The following is a 19128-nucleotide window of genomic DNA, read 5'->3' as shown; positions in this document are numbered from 1 at the left end:
AATACAATAAAAAGGATGTTTTCCTTTTTATTGTATTTTGTGTCCTGAGGTTTTCTTCCTTGTTTAGTCAAGTTCAGTGTGGGAGATGAGACAATGGGCACCTCTGTTTAGTTTGTTGTGTTGGAGGAAACTGTGTTGGAGCAATTTTGTCAGAGCTCGTAACAAATTACAAAATTAAAAAAAAACAACTTTTTATTTGTTTGTTCGTTTATTTTTTCATTTACCAATCAATATTTAGGTTTAGGGTATTTTTAACCAATTCTCAACTATGTTATGAAAGATAGAACAGAATGATTTGATATACTATTTTACTTTATGCAATATGTGTGTAAAATGGCCATAAATGGGTAGTCCCATTCTATATAATGTGCCTATACATTGTATCTAATTTGAATGTAACGTATTCTTGGAGCAACATGTAATGAAAAAAGTGTAATAATTGGAGTAATAACTTGGCAACATTTTCATAAGAATATCTCATATTTCATAGGAATAATGATATATAATAATTTCTTTCCCTAATCACATGTTGTGTGTCCCAAAATGCCTGATAAAATTGCTGTAAGTCCTGGTGTCTTCTACAGAGGACATGTATGAAATCTCTGGCCTGTTTCATAACAGAAAGTCATATTCTGATTTGAAACCCCATAATATTTTCCTGAGATGTTTATTTCTAACAATTTTAAAATTAGTCTGATTTGATGAATGATAAATACAAAATATTATCATATTTCCATAAGAGTGCTAAATTTGATCATTCAGTCAATGTGACTGTGTGTATGGTCTCAGAGAAATTCGCTAAAATATAATGTCCGCTAAAATAAAATATTCTATGCCTGGGACTCAGGATGATATGGCAGACACTTTTATCTTAAAACATTTTATTCAAGGTACACGTTTTATTAGTTAATTTAAACATTTCTTGGAAATCAAGCTCATGACTTTTGATGTTTATATACATACAACAGTTCTGTCTGGTTCTCAAATCTGATTGGCTGAGAGCCGTGTGATATTCTAGTGAAAACAGCACTCCTGCCTTTCTACCCTTTGTATCACTCTGCTTGTAACGACTGTCATGGCGACCAAGCAAATCCACCATATTTTTTTTACAAATACTACACTTATTGTAACATGAACTGTAGTTTTAAGAGTTTTTAGGCAAGAATGTAGTTGTTTAGACCTGAAATATGTGACTCATATTAAATCATTGTGCCTATTTTACAATTTGTTTAGATGTTTTCAGAGATGCGAGCTCCAGGCCATCAGTGGCCGTTCAGTGTTTGTGTACCTGCCCAGTACTTTGGGGATTTGCAGCTGTCTCTTAAACATGAGATCTGGTTATACATGAGATATAATTCATTATGGGTACATAAAATGGGCAATCTTTGGTCTTATTAATCTATTGCTTGTTCCTGAGCCAATCGAACTGGGCTAGGTTAAATTTAATAATTTAATATTAAGGCTATATTTAACTTGCATCCTAGCAGGGGAATTCAATTAAAGTCCCAAGTTCCAGGTCCGGTCGCTAAATTCCCTTCCCAGCGGAGGTCCATCTAAGGAATAGTTATAAATTTCCATCTTGGCACCAGTAGTGCTTTGTAAAATAAACATAATCTTAAGCAGGCAAGATAATCAAAGAAGAGGATACTGGGCGACTGAGAATTTTTCTATAAATATATAATATATATATATATATATATATATCTCATCAGTTGAGCCCAATTAGGCTAGATATTAATATTAAAAGGTAAGATCAGATGTTTTATCAAGCTATTATAATTTTTACATTTAGATATATATGTAAGCCAGAAGGCCAAAGATACTGTATGGTGGTTTAGGGCAGGGGCGCCTGCAGGATTTTATCTCAATTATTATTTATATCACCCAATTATTATTATTTTATTTTTTTTTTTTTTGCTTGATTGCTTGCTGTCCGCAAAAAGTGATTAAATCAATTATTGCAGTGGTGGGAATGATCTAATGCTGTACAAATTGATTAATCGACTGTCTCTTTCCTGCTCATGTACTTAGAAATTCTGATGCACGTAACTGCACTCTGATGTGCTTGTGTAGATAGATGCTTTGTGAATTTTTTGTTTTGTTTTGTTTTATCATTATCTCTAAGCAGCTTTGTCCCGAAATGTGCGTATTTCAATGGAGCTGTGCACTCAGGTTTATGGTTGCTGTAAATTTTACCCGCCACAAGATGCCACTGTTTTTGACACTCTTGATGCTTTGAAACTTTTCCCAAAATATTTAGAGCAGTAGTTCCTAAACCTGTCCTGAAGGACCTCCAGCACTGCACATTTTGGATGTCACTCTCATCTAACACATCTAATTAAACTCGTCAGCTCATTAGTAGAGACTGCAAGACCTGAAGTGGGTGTGTCAGATAAGGGAGACATACAAAATGTGCAGTGCTGGGGTCCTTCAGGACAGGTTTGGGATTTTAGAGACTTCATTTCTCCATTCCTACTCAATAGTTTTAGGCCTTTTTCAAATGTTTCAATTTAATTTAGCTGTTTTAGAGAGCGTTTACTCATTTTGAGCCTGTATTTAAACATTAACTATCTGTAATGTCCTTTTTCATGTGTTGAAAAAAGCGAAGAAAATAAACTAGCCAATCAGATTTCTTTTCACCCATAATCCCACACCCACCCATGCACGCACATACACACATTTGACTTTACAACACACAAATGCACACCTTTATTTATTCTCATCCTCTCTTGCTTTTTAATATGTCATGAATGTACACTGATAGATTTTAATAATCAATTTTAAAATTATGTAAAAAATATAAAAGGCAGTGTGTACAGCCGTACGGCTGCAGGCGCCACTGGTTCAGGGTTGTTCCTCTTGAAGTTTGGACCATTTTTATATTTTGCTTAAAATACATACCAACTAAAAACAAAAAAAACAATGTAAATAATAATCAAAATCAGCATGAGCAGAAAACAAAGTTAGCTAGTAATTTCAAAGTTTGTTTTCTTTCCTTACCATCTACAAGTAATTTTCCCAATTATATGTTTATTTTGAAATGCTCTTAAAATGCTGATTAATAATGCTAAATGTACATGAAAAAACGTCTTGTCGCAAACCTGGTTTGAACAGTCAGAGTCATATATATCAAATGAAAAATAACTATATTTGCAGCATTGTTGTTTTCTGCAGTGTTTTAGTGAAAGTATCGATCTAGTTTACTGCTCACCATGTCTCTGCTACTGTTGTTAAAATAACTGCATCATCTGCAGCTCGAATAAACATGCACGGAACGGAAAGAGGTGGAATTAAAAGCGTTTTTGCCTCTAGATAAAAATATTAGAGGATATTGCACTGAAAGATCATTACCATAAACTACCCTGAGCGCTTGTGGTGTGAACCGCTCCGTTGTTTTGACGCGCTGCTTACTTTAACTAGAAACGGTAAAATGGTGCTACAGTTGTCATGTCTCGTGGTCTGGCTGGAACCAAGCCAGCGTCCGGACCTGGACCACGGTCCGCCATTTGAACACGCCTGCTGTAGAGCACTGCTTTTGTTTGTTTGACTGAATTGTACAATTGTAGTTTATTTCCTGCTGTCATTTATAATGGCTGTTGTTGTTAATTTAAATACTGTTATTCAATAAATATTATTTTATATAAATCATATGTTGTATTTGGTATTGAGAAAGGGTCCATTAGTACATAATATGGATTGAGTGAAAATTACATTAATAGGCCATTAGATGGCGGCAAACTTTACGAGTGAATGAGACTCATTGAGTGAGTCAGTCACAAGAGACTTTTAAATTGAAAAGGACTTTTGTAAACAAAGGATGTTGCTTAGCAACAAAAAAAAGGACAAATACAAAGATGGCTTTCCTCAGCGGACATACAAACGGATTTTTATAATGGATATAATATTATGGACATCGACCTGAAGAATGAATGTTATATCCAGGGCTTGACATTAACACCCGCCAACCCGCCAAATGCGGGTAGATTTCAGCTGTGGCGGGTAAGACAGCCACTCCCACTAGCCACTTTGGTGGGTTGAATATAATTTCAGCCTACAGACAAATGCAATGCCAAGATCGTCATATCACAAAATTACAATTAAATTACAATTCTTTATCAATTAACTTGCAGTTAGTGAAGGTGGGATCGGCGGAATCGTGCTGAATGACACACAACAGAAGCGCTCTCTCTCTGTCGCATAGATGTCAAAATGTGTATCTCACAAAAATACAGTGGGTTATGGCTTAAGTGGACGTAAACATTTGGGTGAAAATAGGATATGTGTCAGTATCCATGGATTTGGTCTTAAAGGGACCGTAGCCTATATTTGCCATTAATGTTAATAAAACAACAAAATATGTTAAATAAATGTATACATGGTAAATAAACCTACTGTATCTGAAAAACAAGTTTATTTAATTTTTATCTCTATAGTATTTGTTGTATTGTTTGTAATTTGTTTGTAAATGTCTTCTTATATAACAACAATTATATATATTGGTAATTATGCCCTTTGTAGGTTTTTGGACACTGTGAAATTTTTGTTCTTTAAGTTTGTGACAAGCACATAAAAAATATTACTTTTTTCATTAGAGTAATAATCAAGAAGCTGTCCTAGATTCATTAGTCTCACTGTGTTGTGCTTGGAAAACTGCAACATCACAAAGAGAGAGAGAGAGAGAGAGAGAGAGAGAGAGAGAGAAATTAATAAATGTATAGGCATCGGTATCGGCGAGTACCAGAAAAAAATATTTGTACTCGTACTCGATCCTTAAAAAATGGTCTCGGTGCATCCCAGTTTCAATGGAGGGACTCTACGTTCCTTCGTTACTAGTTCTGAAGTGACGTTTTAGAATTAGTAACAGAGTCTTAGTCCAACTGTCAACTTGAGATTTGAATCCGTGGCGGAAGGAAGTAGTTCTTCACAAAAGAGGGTTTTAAAGACGCTCCGTTGTTGTTTCTTATTTATTTACACATTTGTGCCGTCGAACTGTTGTATAAACACAATATCACATGAGTAGCTGTGCAATATATGGCTATACCTGTGGCTGAATCACAGCTGATATACAGCCATATCGCACGGCTACTTGGATATTGCATAAAATTAAAGAACTATAAAAAAATGATGATGCAATTTTTAGGTCAGTGATAATCTTATGTTTAATAATGAAAATAAAACAATGCTTTTATTTTTATTTGATGTATATGGGTCTTAGCAAAAAAATATATTAATTCATATTTAATACTAACTAATGATACTAATTATTTAATCTGCATATCATGTAATTATTTTTAATCAATTGACAAATTTCTCTCTCTCTCTCTCTCTATTATATATATATATATATATATATATATATATATATGCTATCTCTCTCTCTCTCTCTATATATATATACATATATACACATTTGCATATATATATATATATATATATATATATATATATATATATATATGCGAATGTAATGTTCCTCTGACTTCTATAGATCAGAATGATATTTTTTAAATATCATCAGACTCTTCAAGGTTTCTTTACATTAACAGCAGCAAAACATGAACCCTATAGTAGACAGTAGAATACTTCAAGAAAACTATGATTTAAGTTAAACTTGATCATCTCATACAACATTTTTGAAAACAGTGAATTAATGAATATGATAATCACAAACCTGATAACTGAAAGTGCAAGCATGTTTTCTCCAGCGAATAAAGCTCCATACAACAGGTCCATCTCTCTGAAATTAAGCTAAAGTAGGTCAAACTATCAGAGTTGCTGTTATCCTGCGCTATCACTGACTGGAAAGCTATAAAAACCAGCCCACACTGAGGCTCAATACAAAACTCAATATCAGTTGGGAGCTGACAGTTAAACAGCCTGCAGATACTAGAAAAACCAGTGAAAGTGAAAAAGTGGTTTTGCTGCATGGCCTTGTGGGATGAAGTGATGTGATGGGACCAGACAAGGGAAGACTCTGACCCATAGTGACTGCTGATCTGTCTGACTACATCTGCATAGATAAGGAAACCATTTTTCCCCATGCATTGACCACACAGGAAGACGCACAAATGCAAACAGACATACTTATGCAAATATAAAGTCATGCATGCAAATCAGAAAACCATGTTAAACTATTAGCTACAAAAGTATCTCCTGACCTGAGCCTGCTTGGTTCAATGGATTAGATGATTTTCATTTACCACATGTGTGCCGTTATATGTTGTTTTCTTGGCATCATGTGTGCAGCAGACTAAATGTCCCATATCTCCAGGGGCTTGTCTCATCATTTGGCTGTAAACTTGTAGGTGTAACCAAGTGGAATGAATGACCTACAGCAGCAGCCAATCAGCTTCTCTGCACTCCAGGTTTGGCCTCTGGCACTGGGCAATGTGGGTTAACAGACTGTCATAACAAGACAGTAACAACTAGATTTTCTTAGATTGCCATGTGACCACATTCAGTTCCAACCTTTGACCTCAACTGTAACAAAAGTCTACAGGAAAATTATATTTATATGAGGTTAGAGTCCAGATCACAGTATCATACAGTACAGTCTGTCTTCTCTATCTATTGTTTTGTAAGTGTCACAATCACCGTCAGTTCCTGTCACTTCCTGGACTACATTCCCCATAATCCTCTCTGCCAATCACCTGCACTCACTCCACCAATCACTACACTAATCACCACACCCAGCTGCCATGCATTACCTGGACTATAAAAGACTCACACACTCATCACCTGATCGCGAAGTCTTGTTTTCACTTGTGTAACATTTCTGAGCGTTTCCCCTGTCTGCCTGTCTGCCTGTCTGCCTGTCTGCCTGCCTGTCTGCCTGTCTGCCTATCTGTTCTTGATCCTGTCTGGTTACCCGTTTATGATTCCTTGCTACATACCTCTGGACTGTTTATTGTTTCCTGGACTGTGAATGATATCTGCCTGCCTCGATCTACTGCCTGTACCCTGACAACGATTCTGCCTAGCCCTTGCTGTTCCTGTTTGCCCCTGCTTAGACCCTGCCTGTACGACCACGCTTACTTTTGTAATAAAGCTTGCAAATGGATCTCTGCCTGAGTCTGAGAGGGTTGCATTCCAGTGTGGCTGATCCACCGCTGACCTCAGCCCGAGCGGCTGGCATTCCTAAGCCTCCGCCGTTCGCTTCGCTCTCAAGCCCGCCGGCCACTTCGCACTCAAGCCAGCCGGTCACTTCGCTCTCCAGCCAGTCGGCCGCTTCGCTCACAAACCCACCGGCGGCTTCATACTCAAATTCGCTGGTTACAACGCACTCAAATTCACAGATTGCAACGCACTCAAATTCACCGATTGCAACGCACTCAAATTCACCGATTGCAACGCACTCAAATTCACCGATTGCAACGCACTCAAATTCATCGGTTGCAACGCACTCAAGCGCCCTGGACGCGATGGACAGGATGGCTGCTTTGCCAGTGCCCACGGGCAAGATGGCCGCCCCTTCGGTGCCCACGGAGGTAGGGGGTGTTCCAGCCATTGAGTCCGCTCCAGAACCCGCTTCAGCCAGTGAGTCTGCTCCAGAACCCGCTCCAACCGGTGAACCATCGCCTCATCCTCGGAAGAGGAGGAGGAGGAGGAAGAAGGCTTCTTCCATTCTTCAAGGCTCAGAAGCTCTTCAAGAGCCCGCTGTGGGTCCAGAGACCACTTCAGAGGTCTCTCCTGCTTCGCCCAAGCTTCTTGCTCTGCCAACGCCGCTCAAGCTTCTAGCCCTGCCAGCGCCGCCCAAGCTACTTGCTCTGCCAGCACCGCTCAAGCTTCTAGCCCTGCCAGCGCCGCCCAAGCTCCTTGCTCTGCCAGCACCGCTCAAGCTTCTAGCCCTGCCAGCGCCGCCCAAGCTACTTGCTCTGCCAGCACCGCTCAAGCTTCTAGCCCTGCCAGCGCCGCCCAAGCTCCTTGCTCTGCCAGCACCGCTCAAGCTTCTAGCCCTGCCAGCGCCGCCTAAGCTCCTTGCTCTGCCAGCGCCGCCCAGGTTCCTTGCTCTGCCAGCGCCACTTAAGCGTCTTGCCCTGCCGCCGCTGCCCAAATGCCTTGCTCTGCCGGCGCCACCCGAACTCCTTGCCCACGAACCCGCTACGGACCCCGTTGAAATCCTCAAGAACTTTTTTGGGGGGGGGCGTATACCTAAGGGTGGGGAGCTTGTGGGTGGGGACCCTGCACAGCCGCAACCATCAGCGGGCTCCGAACTGCTAGGGCCGCCCATGGACTATAAACCCCTATGGCCATTAATGGACTTTGACCCGCCGTGGTCATCTTCGGACTCTGTCCTGCCGTGGCTGCCCGAGCCACCTGACCTGCCATGGCTGCCCGAGGCTCCTGACCCGCCGTGGCTGCCCGAGGCTCCTGACCCGCCGTGGCTGCCCGAGGCTCCTGACCCGCCGTGGCTGCCCGAGGCTCCTGACCCGCCGTGGCTGCCCGAGGCTCCTGACCCGCCGTGGCTGCCCGAGGCTCCTGACCCGCCGTGGCTGCCTGAGGCTCCTGACCCGCCGTGGCTGCCCGAGACTCCTGACCCGCCGTGGCTGCCCGAGACTCCTGACCCGCCGTGGCTGCCCGTGGCACCTGACCCTCCGTGGCTGCCCGTGGCTCCAGACCCTCCGTGGCTGTCCTGGAACTTGCATTGGAGACCCTGTTCCCGTCCGAGCTCCAATGCACCCACCTCCCCCTCCCTATTCGTGCCATTTACGTCGCGAGGACGCGCCTTCCGGAAGGGGGGTGTTATGTCACGATCACCGTCAGTTCCTGTCACTTCCTGGACTACATTCCCCATAATCCTCTCTGCCAATCACCTGCACTCACTCCACCAATCACTACACTAATCACCACACCCAGCTGCCATGCATTACCTGGACTATAAAAGACTCACACACTCATCACCTGATCGCGAAGTCTTGTTTTCACTTGTGTAACATTTCTGAGCGTTTCCCCTGTATCCTGTCTGCCTATCTGCCTATCTGTTCTTGATCCTGTCTGGTTACCCGTTTATGATTCCTTGCTACATACCTCTGGACTGTTTATTGTTTCCTGGACTGTGAATGATATCTGCCTGCCTCGATCTACTGCCTTTACCCTGACAACGATTCTGCCTAGCCCTTGCTGTTCCTGTTTGCCCCTGCTTAGACCCTGCCTTTACGACCACGCTTACTTTTGTAATAAAGCTTGCAAATGGATCTCTGCCTGAGTCTGAGAGGGTTGCATTCCAGTGTGGCTGATCCACCGCTGACCTCAGCCCGAGCGGCTGGCATTCCTAAGCCTCCGCCGTTCGCTTCGCTCTCAAGCCCGCCGGCCACTTCGCACTCAAGCCAGCCGGTCACTTCGCTCTCCAGCCAGTCGGCCGCTTCGCTCACAAACCCACCGGCGGCTTCATACTCAAATTCGCTGGTTACAACGCACTCAAATTCACAGATTGCAACGCACTCAAATTCACCGATTGCAACGCACTCAAATTCACCGATTGCAACGCACTCAAATTCACCGATTGCAACGCACTCAAATTCATCGGTTGCAACGCACTCAAGCGCCCTGGACGCGATGGACAGGATGGCTGCTTTGCCAGTGCCCACGGGCAAGATGGCCGCCCCTTCGGTGCCCACGGAGGTAGGGGGTGTTCCAGCCATTGAGTCCGCTCCAGAACCCGCTTCAGCCAGTGAGTCTGCTCCAGAACCCGCTCCAACCGGTGAACCATCGCCTCATCCTCGGAAGAGGAGGAGGAGGAGGAAGAAGGCTTCTTCCATTCTTCAAGGCTCAGAAGCTCTTCAAGAGCCCGCTGTGGGTCCAGAGACCACTTCAGAGGTCTCTCCTGCTTCGCCCAAGCTTCTTGCTCTGCCAACGCCGCTCAAGCTTCTAGCCCTGCCAGCGCCGCCCAAGCTACTTGCTCTGCCAGCACCGCTCAAGCTTCTAGCCCTGCCAGCGCCGCCCAAGCTCCTTGCTCTGCCAGCACCGCTCAAGCTTCTAGCCCTGCCAGCGCCGCCCAAGCTACTTGCTCTGCCAGCACCGCTCAAGCTTCTAGCCCTGCCAGCGCCGCCCAAGCTCCTTGCTCTGCCAGCACCGCTCAAGCTTCTAGCCCTGCCAGCGCCGCCTAAGCTCCTTGCTCTGCCAGCGCCGCCCAGGTTCCTTGCTCTGCCAGCGCCACTTAAGCGTCTTGCCCTGCCGCCGCTGCCCAAATGCCTTGCTCTGCCGGCGCCACCCGAACTCCTTGCCCACGAACCCGCTACGGACCCCGTTGAAATCCTCAAGAACTTTTTTGGGGGGGGCGTATACCTAAGGGTGGGGAGCTTGTGGGTGGGGACCCTGCACAGCCGCAACCATCAGCGGGCTCCGAACTGCTAGGGCCGCCCATGGACTATAAACCCCTATGGCCATTAATGGACTTTGACCCGCCGTGGTCATCTTCGGACTCTGTCCTGCCGTGGCTGCCCGAGCCACCTGACCTGCCATGGCTGCCCGAGGCTCCTGACCCGCCGTGGCTGCCCGAGGCTCCTGACCCGCCGTGGCTGCCCGAGGCTCCTGACCCGCCGTGGCTGCCCGAGGCTCCTGACCCGCCGTGGCTGCCCGAGGCTCCTGACCCGCCGTGGCTGCCCGAGGCTCCTGACCCGCCGTGGCTGCCTGAGGCTCCTGACCCGCCGTGGCTGCCCGAGACTCCTGACCCGCCGTGGCTGCCCGAGACTCCTGACCCGCCGTGGCTGCCCGTGGCACCTGACCCTCCGTGGCTGCCCGTGGCTCCAGACCCTCCGTGGCTGTCCTGGAACTTGCATTGGAGACCCTGTTCCCGTCCGAGCTCCAATGCACCCACCTCCCCCTCCCTATTCGTGCCATTTACGTCGCGAGGACGCGCCTTCCGGAAGGGGGGTGTTATGTCACGATCACCGTCAGTTCCTGTCACTTCCTGGACTACATTCCCCATAATCCTCTCTGCCAATCACCTGCACTCACTCCACCAATCACTACACTAATCACCACACCCAGCTGCCATGCATTACCTGGACTATAAAAGACTCACACACTCATCACCTGATCGCGAAGTCTTGTTTTCACTTGTGTAACATTTCTGAGCGTTTCCCCTGTATCCTGTCTGCCTATCTGCCTATCTGTTCTTGATCCTGTCTGGTTACCCGTTTATGATTCCTTGCTACATACCTCTGGACTGTTTATTGTTTCCTGGACTGTGAATGATATCTGCCTGCCTCGATCTACTGCCTTTACCCTGACAACGATTCTGCCTAGCCCTTGCTGTTCCTGTTTGCCCCTGCTTAGACCCTGCCTTTACGACCACGCTTACTTTTGTAATAAAGCTTGCAAATGGATCTCTGCCTGAGTCCCGCTTCGTTACAGTAAGTAGGTTTGAAATAACCAGTTCAAAGGCTTTAGAATAATTTTGTGAATTTCGTCCTCCAAACTCCAGCTGCACATTCCAATCATCACATCAAACTGTTCTGAGGACACATTTTTCATATTTCAGAAATGCGGCGAAAAAAAAATGTTTTAAATGTTCTAAATTTAAATAGTGTTATTTTAGTATAATTTTTTTTCTTTTTTTTTTCATTTGAATTTTAGTTAAAGTTTTGAGAAATGAGAAATGTTGCCTAATGTTCTATACTTTTTCATGTCAGTATTTTATTTTTAATCGGTTAACCATTGTGGTTTTGTTTTTTTTAGCTATTTTTCTGTGGATGTTATACATTTTTGTTTGATTGTAATTTAATTCATTTTTATACTTTGTTTCAACAGTTTAATTTGTTGAGGTTATTACTTTTCATGTTAAACAATTTATAAATTACAATATTTGTTGGCCAAGACACTTGTTGGCCACTTTTGCAGTTTCATGAACTGTTCATTTTACGGTTTAAATTTAGCTGAAAAGTCCATTTAATAACAGATTCCATTGAGGCAACAGAAGACTATATCAGAAACTGATACATCTGCAGGTTCTGATTTAACTGGCAACTCTGGCATGTTATCATTACTGAATAACAAACAAATGTCTGAATATTCTATATTAAAATGTTCTAGAATTATTTTAGATTATTCTCTATTAGAGTCAATGACTGTGAGCTACAGTTGAGAAATTACTATCAGATGACACGTCAGTACAGAGAATTACACATGGAGAAGGAAGTGGGTTTGCGATTTAGAGAAGCTGAAGTGTCTTAGAGTAGATTCACCGCAGACTTCGAAACTTCGAAATTTAGTTATGCCTTCCAGTGAACAATCATCTTTGGAGGAATAAGATCAGCCAATTCCTATTGTTACGGGTGCTGCTGTATAGATGAGGCGAATACGGAAATCCACAATATAATAGGCTTTAAGAGAGACAGCATAACACACATTAAACAACAACAAGAATGGACAAGGAGTGCCGGGAATGAGTCCAACTTAAAGGGAATGCTGGCGAGGAACAACAGGTGCTGGGAATCCGGGGAGATGGCGGGAAGACTGATGAGGGAAGTGAAGACAGGTGTGGAGAACAGGAGGAGTCCGGGAAGGCGTGAATGTAACAACTATCGAATAACTTTATGTAGCAGTTTCTTCCTTACAGTCTGGGAAAGGTCCAGGACCAGATGGATACCCGCTGGAATTCTATAAAGTGTTTTGGCAAAAACTTTCCGCTCTGTTATTGGATATGTTTAATGAATCATTGGAAAAAGGCCATCTCCCTCAGACCCTCAATCAGGCCTCTGTTTCTGCTCTTTTGAAAAAAGACAAGGACCCATTAGACTCTTTCCGTCCGATACGTTTCCTAAATGTAGATTTCAAACTGTTATCAAAATTGCTGGCTTTAAGACTGGAAAAGTTCTTCAGACTATTATTTCATTAGACAAAACTTTTTATTCGGAATCGTCACTTATTCTCTAATCTCAGGCAGCTTTATAATACAATTTATAATACTTCACAGGCTAATACAGAGAACGCTTTGATTTCGTTGGACGCTGAGAAAGCATGTGATAGAGTGGAGTGGAGCTATTTATTTTATACTTTGGATAGGTTTGGTTTCAGAAAGAAATTTATTTCAAGGATTAAGTTGCTTTATTCTTCCCCACTGGCTGCAGTACAAACAACAATTAATCTGATTATTTGTGATGATATCGCTCTACAAGAGAAGGATGTCCCTTAAGCCCTCTTTTATTTGCACTAGCCATTGAACCTCTTTCTATCACCCTTCGATCTAACTCTGCCATTACTGGCATTGTTGGGAATTGCGTCGAGTTAAAAGTTTCTTTATATGCGGATGATTTACTTCTTTATGTTTCTAATGTGTCCCTGCTGCCCTGACTCTTCAAACCTTTGGTCAGATTTCTAGTTATAATTTCAACTTATCTAAAAGTGTAATATTTCTTATTAATACATTAGCAAAGAATGTCCAGTAACACTTTCTATGAAGACCATGCTTATATTGAATTATAGCTCCCTTATATATAACTATTATATAAGCAAGTATTACTATTTTATAAACATATTTAGAAAGACCTATTAAGACCTATACCGCATTATAAGATCAGTTATAGATACATTTACATTATTTATATAATTATTTATAAGTCATGCATTTGCTTTTTCAATCTAATGCTCATAATCCATTATACACTGATTTAAGTATTAATTAGTCCGTCGTATGGTTCCATGAATGCATTTATAAAGATGCAACCTGCATTGCTATAATGTTATTATATTATAGTTACAATGACATTTTATTCACATTTATTTGTCACATTAGTGAATATATTGTTATAGCTGTGTTGTGTTCTTATAAATACTTATTGTGAGTAATAATAGTTACTAATCTCTATAAATGCATCATTGATGGCTTTAAGTAAAGTGAAAACACAGGATGCAATTTTCCTAAAGCAAATGTTAAGAAATTGTGAAGATGTGCTCATTTTATATTTTAAGTTGATTACTTGTAAATGTAACTAATGAACAATAATTCCTGACAAGACAAGACGATCTAGCTGTCGTGGGGATTTGGGGTATCAAAATTATGGAGGTTGTATGATGGCTGTATTACAAATGTCATAAACAGCTTGAACATGTGACATTATATTCAGACTGTGGTTTGCTTGTTCAAGATGTGTTTTTTGTTTGTTTTTTTATTAATATTGGAACACACTGTATTTATCTATGATATCACTGTTTACACTCTTGTTTGTGTTTATAATCAATAAAAAATCTGGGGAGAAAGGAAATGTGTTATGGCTCCATGACAGTGTCTTTTTATAATGACTAAAAGGCTGAAGGTAAGAAGCTGATTACCACTGATCATACATACAGTCTAAACTGGCTTACAGATTATCATTGGAGGTGGTGTAGTGGGAGGAGGTGGGGCACACAGAGTAAACAGGGATTTCCAGTTCATTTAATCGCTTGCTTCATATTTGCAATATGTCAGGTGATTCATATTTCACTTAATCATTACTGATGGATTGTGTGTTCAAGGCTTAGTCACAAGGAGTGACTGCTGTTTATGAACTATTTTTAATCAACATCAAAATTCTGAATGTAGAAAGGGGGAAATCTATATTAACTAAATGTTTCCAAATATTGTAAATCCCTTGTGTAATTAAACAACAGTCACATTTCTGAAACTTCTGAACTAAGTTCTAAACAATTAACACAACGGATTTTAACACAGATTTTAAGTAATTTTGAATTTTAATAATGTACCAGCTAACAATTTTTAGCTCCCAGAACATTCTGGGAATGTTTGTTTTTGGTTGCAAAAGGAACCTCCAGAAAATGTTCTTAGAACTGTATTTGGTTCCCCAAAATTAACCCAACAGGAACCCAATGTTGATGTAAAGTGAATGTTCTGTGTTTACCGTGTAGATAAAAACAGGGTTCCCACACTTTTCAGTTATAATTTTCCAGGACTCTTCCTCTTCACTTTGTCGGAAATAAAAGACTAGGATCGCCCTGTAGTAATATATTCCTCTCTCCATAAGTCTTTAAAAGGCGTACAGTTTATGGCCATTAAAATCAATTTATTAATATGAGCAATTTATTTAAAAATAAAAATATTAAAGTCAATAAATTATTAATGCTAATAATAATTTAATGCATAATATAATACATTAAAACATTAACATGTAGCCTTCCAATATTTTGTCATTAAAGGGTTAGTTCACCCAGAAATGAAAACTCTGTCACTAGTTCATGTTGTTCCAAACCCATGAGCCATTCATTCATCTTCAGAACTCAAATTAAGATATTTTTAATGAAATCTGAGAGCTTTCTGTCCCTCCATTGACAGCATATGCAACTACCATTTTCAAGCCCCAAAAAGGCAGTAAAGACATCATAATAGTAATCCATGTGAGTCCAGTGCTTTAACCTCAGTTTTATGAAGGCAACGCAAACGCTTTGTTTGCAAAAAAAAACAAAACATAATTTACCCATTTATGTACAAAATATTAACAATTAATTTAATTAACAATTAATTACAACTCCTTCTCTTCTGACAACACAACATGCATGCGTCACGTGAACGTGCGTTAGAGATTAATATTTTGTAAATACCAGTACTACAGAAAGAATGGTTATTGTAAAATGTACAAATTTTCAATATTCAGTCATTTACTTGGTATCAAATTATCGGTACTTTTAACAACAATCAGAACTAAATATAGCAGGCTGTGTGACCGCTGTAGGTTGCCGTGCTGACCCCGGGTGTACACCCGCACCGTATCCAAATTATTAGTTAGCAAGTTCCAAAATTAGGGTGCGTCTCAATCAGCTCCCTAGCTAGTGAGAAAACTTGAGAAACTGTGACAACGTCCTCATTGAACAACATCACTACTGGTACTTATGAAGAACAGCAGAGCTGATATCTTTCTGACATTACTTGTAATGTTGTTTAAAGCACATTATGATAAACACATATGCAACATTTCATCCATAAATAAATTATAAATGCTAGCTAGATTATGTTCACCTGTCCAGTGATGTATGTTTATGCTGAAATATAATAAAATAATGTTTTGTATTTGTACAAACCTCTATTGTGCGTCGTGATGTGTAGTGAGCTGGCTCACGTGATTTAAGTTTCACGCTTTCTTCTTTCAGACGAACACAATCAGAGATATATTTAAAAATATCCTTGCTCCTCCAAGCTTTATAATGGGAGTGAACGGAGGGTTTGAAGCCAAAAAACGAATCCAGGGGGTTAATAAAGGCCTTCTAAAGAGAAAATATCCATATTTAAAACTTTATTAACTATAATATCTAGCTTCCGGCAAATGCGTACGGTTGCCCGCCGGAAGATAGTTATTTGTCGGATTGACTGTCTTTGTTTAGGTCTGTGTGAAACCGTGTGCTGCCAGTTTATCCAATAGTATTTCGACATCATTGCGTATTGCAACCATGGAAACCAGCAAACAAACATCCATCTATAAATCTCTATGAACGACAGCATATTAAAACAGATAAATCAACGCATCAGCTTACAGTGTGTGAGTCTCCTCAGCTTTCATTGTCAGTTGCGCTCCCTCTTGTTGCATCTCCTCAAGCTGGCAACCCGCGTCTTTGTAGGAGGGGGCGGGGCAAACAATATTTTGAATTTGGACTGCAGTACCTATTTTTGACCACTGGGTGTCATTCCTACATATAGCACCTTTAAATATGATATTTTCTATAATTAGATATGTTCCTTACAAAAACACCTCGCTTCATTTCAAAAGGCCTTTATTAAACCCCTGGAGCCGTATGGATTATTTTTCATACCATGGAAGAGCAAGGATAAATATATCTCTGATAGTCATAAACACCTAGGATGGCTTGAGGGTGAATAAATCATGGGATAATTTTCATTTTTTGGGTGAAATATCCCTTTAATGTTAAAAAGGTTAGGTAGCTGCATACCAGTTGACATTCGATTCACAGTTAATAACAAGCGAACTGCTGCAAGGGCCAACATGATCATCGTTCAAAATGCTTCTCTCACATGTCAAGAAAACACAAAACTCAGTATCTCTGATCATAGCACTTTCTGCTACTTCACTTATGATTTATTGTTTTATGAAGTCTTCTTTCTTAGATAAAGGAAAGCAGAACAACATTCCATGTGTTTTAACAAGCTATAAATGTTTCAGGGCCCTGTAAAAAAACAACTGCTGCGCCTTCATTGATCCTCAGTCAGTCCACAGTCCACAGTCGTGTCTGAATGTGAGAATACTTATAAACCAATCACCAGTCTAGTGCGTTATGTCGTTTTAATACAACAGAAGAACAAATAAGTCACAACACGGAGTTTTTCACGTTACAGCACATAGGAGAGCAGAATAGTGATCATCTCATCTCATCTCATCTCATCTCAGCGAATCGATTCTTTCGAACAGTTCATTTCAGAACGATCGAGCGGCTCTTTTCGTCACCAGCGCACCTGTTCAAATGAGCCAAGATTCGATTTAAAAGAGCGTTTTGATTCGGACAAGTCCTCAAATAACCGAGCATTCATTTAGAAACATATGGTGTGCAGCGCCTTACTGGAGCTAAACCACGCTATTAATGATTAGACACTCTGCCATTTACTGTAGCTTTCGTGACATAACAGACAGATGCTGTAAAACACTATAAAGAATAATAGCTCTATGTTTAGGATAGGACATCTGTCATGAAGAGACCCGCGGTTTGTGTTTGCATGAGCATGTGTCTCACTGGGAACAGGTGGAGGAACACGCAGTCCAGACTCATTTCTGCACTGAATTCATGTCTGAGCGTTTAGTAGCCTACACAATAACCAGACCTCGTCAGCTGGATGTCTCTCTGTCTGCTTCACTGTATTATACCCAGTGATCATGACTGTCACATGTGCTTCATTCATTCATCACCGTCTCAACATGCAAATGTCATGAAGATACTCACGCTACTGAGGATTTGCACGACTCCTCCATTCCCGACAGATCTGTCAGTGCATCTTCAGATCGCGTGTATTTTTTCTCCTCCGTAAATCCATGAATAGACGCTTATGCTGTAGATGATATAAAATGTTGAGCTCTCGGATTAAGCAGTTTCCTCCTCCAATGAGAATCCGCCCCCATGGCGTTATGCTGCTGCACCAATAGCTGTCATCCTCTCTAACGCTTCAGCAGCATCCTCAGTTAACCAGCAGGTTTGGTTCGACTGCTTTCCATGTCATTCATGTATTTAAATGTAAAATTAGGAAAGTTTAGACACTCAGAAATAAAAAGTAGAATATTAGGACAAAATACAATGACATTATAATGTATGGGGAATAGTAGGTTGTTTATTATAATTTATAATTTAAGTCAATGTATGTTTTTTTTTTATGTGTCTATATTGTGTTGCATTATTTTTGGCAACAGTTAATGGATATTTGAACTATATTCATCCATCTGCTGATATCTTAATGCCTCCTTAAAATAAATGTTTTTGTAAAGTAGTATCTAAACCATTTAATAATATCCCATAAGCATTCACTTTGCAGATCACATTTGCTTCCTGTTCATTTGAATGCAGCTCAAAATGTTGCTGCTCAGTTTTTGTGGGTTCGTGACCTGTTTCTGTGGTCAAAGAGACACGTCGTCTTCAGTGGTTTCACTGCTTCTGTCTCTAGATGTTGCTTTCGCCAGAAGTGAGCTATTCTCAGTGTTTATATGACCAGAATGACTCGAGTCAAGCAGGTGAAGGTTTGACGGGTTGGAAAACGCTGTCTGAATATTTCCAGTCAAGATCTAGTTTGCTTTGCAGAGGGGAAAAAGAATGTCTGGTTTACAATGTTAAGGGCTGATTAGACTTTTATTAGTAATATCAGCTTTGTACCACTGACAGTGCTGAAAATGCAAATACAGGAGAGGCCTATGCAAACTGAAGTCATATGGGACCATGACCATTAAAGGATTAGTTCACTTTCAAATTAAATTGTCCTGATAATTTACTCACCCTCATGTCATCCAAGATGTTCATGTCCCTCTTTCATCAGTTGAAAAGAAATTACGATTTTTGATGAAAACATTCCAGGATTTTCCTCCTTATAGTGGACTTCAATGTGGTTGAAGGTCAAAATGACAGTTTACAGCGATCCCAGGCGAGAAATAAGGGTCTTATCTAGAGAAATATAACAATTAGTTCAAACTTTGACCTGTGGAGGGCAGT

At 41.1% G+C, this 19128-nt stretch overlaps 1 protein-coding gene across 3 annotated transcripts in view; it reads right to left on the bottom strand.

The window, feature by feature from the left end:
- The window catches only part of slco4a1 (solute carrier organic anion transporter family, member 4A1), a 49712-nt gene extending 31667 nt beyond the window's left edge, over positions 1-18045 (bottom strand). For 2 of the 3 annotated variants that reach the window (XM_048177818.1, XM_048177821.1), the window contains exon 1: positions 17878-18044. The gene's annotated coding sequence lies outside the window, so the exon portion shown is untranslated. Of the gene's footprint in view, positions 1-17877 lie in introns of all 3 variants that reach the window. The other variant, XM_048177819.1, reaches the window with a different exon arrangement.
- Between the last annotated feature and the right edge of the window lie 1083 nt (positions 18046-19128).

The sequence above is a fragment of the Megalobrama amblycephala genome, linkage group LG24 (assembly GCF_018812025.1).
Source record: "Megalobrama amblycephala isolate DHTTF-2021 linkage group LG24, ASM1881202v1, whole genome shotgun sequence".
Taxonomy (NCBI): domain Eukaryota; kingdom Metazoa; phylum Chordata; class Actinopteri; order Cypriniformes; family Xenocyprididae; genus Megalobrama; species Megalobrama amblycephala.
Note: the sequence above shows the minus strand (reverse complement) of the source record. Positions and strands in the feature narration are given on the sequence as shown.